Here is a 7214-nt window from a genome sequence, read left to right as displayed (position 1 = left end):
GAGTCGGGTCCGAATACGCGTGGAGGTGACCCCGTCCGAGGTCTCCGTGACCGGAGGGGTTGAACCGGCGTCACTTGCCTCGATGGCTTGAGTGATGGGCTCGGTGAGCTCCTAACGGGTGTGCCCGGGCAAAATTTTGGGCATCCGAGTGGAATCCGGGTCCGTCGTTCATGACGTGGTCGGCATAGCTCGTAGGTGGCATTCCACTGCTCCACGACCCGCCTCCCGGCAGATGCCCGAGCCGTCCGATCGACTCAGGTGGCCTGCTGGCCTCTCCTCAATAGAGATTCTGTGGGCATGGCTCGAGCTCCAGATAAGACGAGAAGGTTGAGATGACCCGAATCACTGCCTGAGCAGGTCGGGCGAGGGCCGCTGGGGATCATCTGTGTTTTCTCCCTTGGCTCCATTTGACACAAGGCGGTCTTGAGTCCTCTGTGGACCGGCCTTCAAACCTCAGTCTGTCGGGTTCTCAAGTTGGGATCCGTCATCACACTTTTTGCGCCTTTTTGGTTTTCATGCCTTTACAAAATTCGAGAAATTTAAACACGAGTACTGAATGAGGACACGATCTGTTGAGGCTTACCCGAGAAGTCGGAACATGACCCTATTTTTCATGCCCCCAGAGCGGTCGTGGTGGGCCCCCATCCTCGATACCGCGTCCCAGTGGCTGGGCTTCCGTGAGCCACCTCGTTAAGGGGAAAGGGCCGAAGGTCGTCATCCTCCTCCATCTCATCCTTGCCTTGTTCTTGCTGCCGGTGCCCGCCTCCCCCTCCCTTGTTCTTTAATCATTGCCGCCGGCCTCCATCTCCACCCCCGTCGTGCCTAAGGAGAGAAAGAGAGAAAGAGGGGGAGATAAAGAAAAGTCGTTCTGCCTTCCCCTCCTGTAAGTGCGATGTCGAATTGGAGGCCATCAACCGTGGAGGATACGCAGCTCGAAGACTTCACATCGAAGGGGTTGCTGCCACCAAGGGCAATGGCGCACTAGAGGGCTCCTCCGGCGGAGCACGAGGAGCCGCAGCCCCAAGCCGGTGAGATCGTAAGCTTCCTCGCATTCCATGAGTGTGGTCTTTGGTACACAGCGCACCCGTTCCTGCTAGGGCTACTGAACGAGTGGGAGATGGAGCTACAGCACCTCAACCGGAATGTGGGTCGTGCACATTGTTGGCTTCGTCATGCTCTGCGAGGGCTTCCTAGGAATAGATCCGCACGTGAATATGTTTCGGGCCTTCTTCTACGGTTGGGCCCTGTCGGCGAAGGGGGACCCAGAGCTCATGCCGGTCTAGAGCTTCAGCCTGCAAAAGAGGGCTCGCCAGCCGAAAGGCTACCTGGCGTACACCCCCACGGACTTGAACTCGGGGTGGCATGAAGAGTGGTTGTACATCAGGAACCCGGTGGGGAACCATTCCCGTCGTTCACGGGGGCACACCCTGTGAGGAAGGAGAGCTGGACATGGCCCCCCCCCTACTCCGGAGAGTTTGCGCTTGGGGGTTCTCAAGACGGCGCTGCGGAAGCACGTCATGGAGGAGGGCCTCGACCGTGTGCAGCCCTTCGGCACCGTGTTCGCCTGTCGGGTCGTCCCTTTGGCTGTCACGACAACCAAGATGTGGGAGTACACCAGCCCCACGGATCCCGATCGGGTGTCTCCAGTGGTGGTGTCTAACGAGGAGTTGTGGTCGTGGCTCGACATGGTCCTCAAGGTGGGAAACCAGCGGGTCATCGGGGCCTCGGAGGCCCTCGACGAGGAGAACGCTCCGAGTTTTGTAAGCTTTTCATCCCTTCTTCCTCTCATCGGCCCTTGGGCCTCTGATCGTGTTTTGACATTGCCTTGTTTCTAGGGGCTTGGTCATCCCCAGTCCCGTCCACACCTCCCAAAGGGGGCAGAGGGGCGGTCAAGCAAGCCGCCCAAGTGGAGGCTTCTCGGCCAGGAAGGGAAAAAAAGCAAGAAATGCCGAGAGGAAGTTCAAAAAGGAGCAGGAAATCGCGCATCGGGTTTGGATGGGGAGGACTGCGACGTCATGCACAAGGAGCTCAAGTCAGAGTCCTCAACCAACTCCGATGGCGAGAAAGAATCGGAGGAGGTGGAGTCAGAGCACGAGGGTGACTCCGTGTTTGTGGGGGCGCCCCGCGACACCGTGGCAACGGGGACCGTCGAGGGCTCCGGGACATCCTCCAGCGCCCTAGAGGGGAGGAAGCGTGCCGCTGATGAAGATGCAGCGCAAGCGAAGGAGGTGAAGCGGGCTCGAGTAGAACATCGCTTGGAGGGACTGCAGGTGTCGCCTCCACCGGTGGTGAATGAAGAGCGGCGCGAGGACAAGATGGGGGCACGCGCCCGACGGTAGGCGTGGCCGCCCCATCCAGTGGCTAGGAGGGGGCTGCGCAAGGCTCCTCGATCGGGGGCACTGGTCGTGGTGCCCCACAGGCTATCAGGGGTCGGCAGGACCGGTTCCTGCTGTGGTTGGAGCGACGGGGCCTGGCACACGGCTCCTGATAGACGTCTGGAGCTTCAGGGGCTTCGGTCTCCCGCCCATCGGCTGGGCTTCAAGGTGAGAGATTTGTCATATAGTTTCGATCCCGCTTCCAAATGCTTTTGCCTATTATGCTTTTCCTCGCAGTGCCTTGATGTTGACCAGTCTCTAGCCTGGCGTTGTTCGCTCTGACCCGAGGAAGGGGCCGGGGAGTTGCCTCTACGAGCGGGCCAGGGGTGATGACGGTGATCCCCGCACAGTCTGGTGTGGTAACTGTGGTGATGCTTCCTTCGTCGAGTGCGGGAAGAGAGGAGATCGTGGCCCCTGTGTCCCTAGGTGAAGGGGCGCTTGGTTCACCCGTGCGGTTCATGCTAGAGGAGGATGAGGGGATCGCTCTGGTGCTTATGGACTTGGAGACCGTGGGCGGGCCACTCGCTGGGCCCGAGGAGGCCCGGGCTCGGGGGGACTCGCGGTCGGGCGCTCCGGAGCTGGAGGCGTCGCTAGAGGGGAACCAGGAGCGAGCGATGGTCCTAGCCTCCTGGCCATCCATAGCTGAGAGCTGGCTGGTTGGTGAGTGGGTCTGGCGGGACCCCAGCAAGCCTGGCATGCTCGGTTCATCCTGCGCAACCGGCAGGAGGAGGAGCTTTAGGGCCATCTCGAGTAGAGTGGAATATCGGCCGGCGATGACCACACCGCCACGGAGGTGTGGTTCATGGAGATCCTAAAGAAAATTTGGCTCGCTCGGTGGAGCACGTCCATCGACCTCCTAAACTTCGCTCGGGTAAGTCCTTGCGGTTTCCCTTTGCATCTATCTTACCTATAAGAGGCAATTTGTTTTGATGTTTTTGACTCTCCTGCTTTGAAGAGCCTTGAGGGGATCTCACTGAACACGTCCCGGTTCCTCCGGGAAGAGCATGCCCGACAGGGTTAGGAGGCGGCAGTGCAGCGACGGGTCAGGAAGTTGACCCGTGAATTGGAAGCCGCTCGGGCATCGGAACTTCATGAGCGCGAGCGCGCGACTGTTGTCGAGCAGAAGCTTGCTGCGGCCCAGTCGGTTCTGAGCACAGAGCGGTTGGTGCTGGAGGCGGAGCGGGTGACCTGAGCTCTTGCTCAGGGGCAGGCTCAGTCCAAGGGGTAGTGAGTCACTCAGCTAGAGGCGATGCTAACCCAGAAGGAGGAGGGGCTCATGATCGCTGAGGATGCTATGACCGGTAAGTAGCTCCTCTTCTCCATCCCATCGATTGTTGTTTCACCTTGTGTGACCTCGAGTTTCTCCTTTGCTCGTGTCAAGAACTAGGAGGGAGGAATAGGCTCCTGCTGGATGAGTTGAAGTGATCAGAGGATGCCTGCCGCGCCGCTGAGTCCGAGCTGGCGACCACCAAAGAGGTGGTGGCGCGAAGTGCACAAGCTCTAGCGGATTCCTTGGGGAGAAGCAAGGCCCCTGAAGAGGAACTTGGTCAGCTTTGGAGCGTGGCACGATCGGTGATCATGGAGGTCCTCAGGCCCCACCCGGGGTCAAGCGTGCTCGCCGCTGATCTTTCGGAGATTCCGGGGAAGGTGACGGTACTTGTTACCGATAGTGTCTTCCATGTTTCCTTGGGAGTGCTGACGTTAGTGGCATCACACTAACCGACACTAGATTTTGAGGCAGTCGGGAGAGGCTAGACTGCCAGGTAGTCCGCTGACTGGCTTCGTGAACTCGAACAGAGCTTGGTGCCGGTCGCAACGGTGATTGCAGAGATGACCCCCGCTGAGTGGGTGAAGGAGGCCCGTCGCACGGAGAGGGGGGTTGACTCTAGGCAGAGACGGTGGCCAATCAAGAGAAGACGAGTTGAGTGTCACCCCGACCGTGCCGACTCCCGGTCAAGGAAATCCTCTAGTCATCCATGCAGCACGGCTCCTCTCGTCCACATCATCAGCCAATGCGGACGAGGTCCTGTAGTAGAAGCATTTATGGTTAGCTTTTACTTTTGAACAACTTACGCAGGGAACTTAATGGTCCCCTAAATGAATAGCTTTTAAGTGTTTGTAAGCGTTTTCATTTTAATGATGTCTGGGAAGCATGTTCCACCTGTATCCCTTTGTTCCCTGGAGTGATGTTTGTGGGCGGTCGGAAGCACGGCGGGAATGGTGCTTTCTGGATGCGATGATCGAAGGCCCGTGGTCCCGGGCCAATTGGACTGGGGCTCCTTGTGTGAAGCGTCCCCCCATCAGGGAAGACTTAAAAGTGTTACTTTATCAGTCCCAGGAGGCTGATAACACTTTTATTACATCAGATGGTACATCACCGTACAACCCTTCGCGGTACTGGGCAGTGAAGCGCCACTATCGCGAGGATTACAACTAGAATCCACACTACTACACTAGCTACGAAAAGGGGATCATCAGAGTCTTGCGCCATGCGGAGTTCCAGCGGTGACCTCACCCACAGGCAAGACTGGGTGCAGGACGGGACCCTACTCGACATCTTCGGGGATGTAGTCTGGATCTTCCACTATAAAAATAAGAATAGGGTGAGTACGAACGTACTCAGCAAGTCCAATCACACCCGCGGAGGGGGAATAACAGAAATAAATGCACCAGTTAATCCAAGGATAGGGTTATGGTTTTATTTGCGGGAAAACTTGGTTTTATGCAAAGATTCGTTTAAAACATTTTCAAAACAAGTTTTCAAATACCAAGGAGCACGTGCTGTTGATCCACACAGGATCCGAACTCTAAGCTGCTACCGGACTCCCCGTCCATCGTAGCCCACGGCACAACTGCCGGACATTTTCCAAATAACACACACACCAATTCCAAAGAAACACTAGATATGTGACCACACCGTAACTTGCCCAATACCGTGGGCACGGCTATTCGAATAGATTTTTAACTCTGCAGAGGTGTGCAACTTTACCCACAGGTGGGGTACCACAGCACGAACACCTTAGTGCCGGTGCAGATCCCATCGAAGCCCTTACCCACCTTAGCTAGACCTGGCTAGCCACCACGGGATCTATCAAGGGGTCATTCGACCTATCACTGAGGTTTAACTGGGGCATAAGTCACACAGAGCTTATCCCGTCTCCTTGATCACCCGTTGCTCCCAGCTCTCCTGATGGCTATCAGACTAACTAGTGGGGTTAGGCTAAGCCGTTGCCCATACAACGGTCAAGTGGTTTGCACGACAGGAAGCTAGGTGAGACGACACATCAACTCGGTCCTTAGGGGTGACAAGATGGATATCTCCCTTCCACGCTCAACCACACAGGTACGAGCACACCAACGGCAAATCACATAGAAATGCCATCCATCCCGTCTGACTCATCTTTCAAAACCACATATTATCCCTTCCCACACGCACACACTCTCTCTTTGCAGAACCAGGTGGTCAAGGTATGATTATCACAAGTAAGGGTGGCTATCCTACCATGTTTTCAACATGCAAAACCATGCAATTTTATAAAACAGGCCACTGGGTTGTGTTCATAAAAATTAGGACAGAAATATGCATCAAAGGGCGGGATTGAACTTGCCATCGTCAAACCCTTGCGGGAGGTCCTGGTCGAAGCAGTGTCCCTCGGGCTCGGGATTGCAAAACTGGTCCTCATTCGCCTGGTCACAGTCGGGACCTTCCTCGTTCACTCCGTGTCCTAGGGCGCAAACAAACAGACACACAATCAGGCGAAAGAACTAAAAGCTTCCATCGTTGAACTTGAATCGGAAATAATTTAGTTACGGAGTTAGGGGTGATATTTTTGGGTGGTTTCTTAATGGCATGGCTAGAACTATACTAGAAAGGTTGTGGTGAAGTTTCGGGTCGATCGGAGATCGTTTCGCACATAAACTGACGAGGCGAAGGGGGTTTCAGGGGCTAAACAAGGGTCTAGGGGCTTATTCGTGATTATCCAAAAAGGGTAGGGACCTATTTGCGAATCCTAGAAATATTAGAGACGCAACAAAAAGTGCGAGGGATCTACTAGAAAATAAACTTATGTAATGGAGGGGTCCAGTTTTGGAAATAGCAAAGAGAGGGGGCTCGTTTTGCAAGGTTGTAAAAGAGTGGAGGGGTTCTTAAACAATTAGAGGGAAAGGGAGGGCCTAAGGGCAAAATTGACCCTTTCTTCCTCCTCCTGCCAGCAGGAAATAGGGGAGGGGAGGGGGAGGTCCGGCGCCGGCCAATCCCGGCGGCCCGGGGCCCGATAGCGGCTCGGGGTTGGGGGAAAAGGGAGAGGGGGAGGAGGGGGTCCTATTCCGGGCCGTACTTCGGGCGGGGGTGGTGCGAGGCGGCCGGCCGACGGGGCGGGCGGCGGTGGCAGTGCGGGCCGACGGGGCGGCGAGGGGGCCTGGGAAGGGAGCTGGGGGGGCGGTGGCGCGGGTTGTGGAGGTGCCGGGGTGCGCGGGGGGCCATTTTTAGGCGGCCGTGCGGGCGGGCGGATGGTGGCCGGCGGAGCGGCTCCGGGGCGGCCATTAATGGCGCCCGGGGTTGCGACGCGGAGTGCGGCGGGGCGCAGGTGCCGAGGGCGATGTCGAGCACGTGGGGAGGAGGGGCCGGCGCTGTGCGGTACAGGGGCGGCGCGGCGGCGAGGCCGGGGCGGCAGCGGCGGGGGGCGCGGCGGCCGTGCGGTTGCGCGTGCGTGCCGTGGCCGTGCGCGTGCGCGTGCGTGTGGATCGCGTGGATCGCGTGCGCGCGCAGTCCGGCGGTGCGCGCGCGTACGGCGGCGTGTGCGCGAGGGCGGGGCGGCGTGGCCGGGGCCAGAGGCTGGG

Source organism: Panicum hallii, chromosome 6 (genome assembly GCF_002211085.1).
Source record: "Panicum hallii strain FIL2 chromosome 6, PHallii_v3.1, whole genome shotgun sequence".
Classification (NCBI taxonomy): domain Eukaryota; kingdom Viridiplantae; phylum Streptophyta; class Magnoliopsida; order Poales; family Poaceae; genus Panicum; species Panicum hallii.
The sequence above is the reverse complement of the archived record's forward strand: the minus strand, read 5'-3'. Positions refer to the sequence as shown.